This window comes from Triticum aestivum, chromosome 7A, assembly GCF_018294505.1.
Source record: "Triticum aestivum cultivar Chinese Spring chromosome 7A, IWGSC CS RefSeq v2.1, whole genome shotgun sequence".
Taxonomy (NCBI): Eukaryota; Viridiplantae; Streptophyta; class Magnoliopsida; order Poales; family Poaceae; genus Triticum; species Triticum aestivum.
This window is the reverse complement of record NC_057812.1, coordinates 580,702,538-580,702,902: the sequence shown is the minus strand read 5'-3', so window position 1 is coordinate 580,702,902 and position 365 is coordinate 580,702,538.

The window sequence follows — 365 nt, the reverse complement described above, 5'->3', positions numbered from 1 at the left end:
ACTAGTTCAACTAAAACTAAACTAGTTCTATTAATTCAACTAGTTCTTACTAAATATAAACTTACTATAAATAGAAAGAAACTAGCACATCTACTACTACTAATTAACATCTAACTACTACATCTACTACTAATTAACATGTACTACTACTAATTATACAACTAGTTTACCATCACTACTAGTAATTAATATCCACTACTTCTAAAAATCATTATCTATGAACCCTAAATTAACATCTACTACTACTAAAATCATCTACTAACTAAGCAAAGAGAGAGGGAGTTGGGGAGGGGTGGGGGGCTTACAGAGGGAGAGACGGTGGCGGGGAGGTGCTCGGCGACGGAGGGGCGGCGAGGACGGGCTCA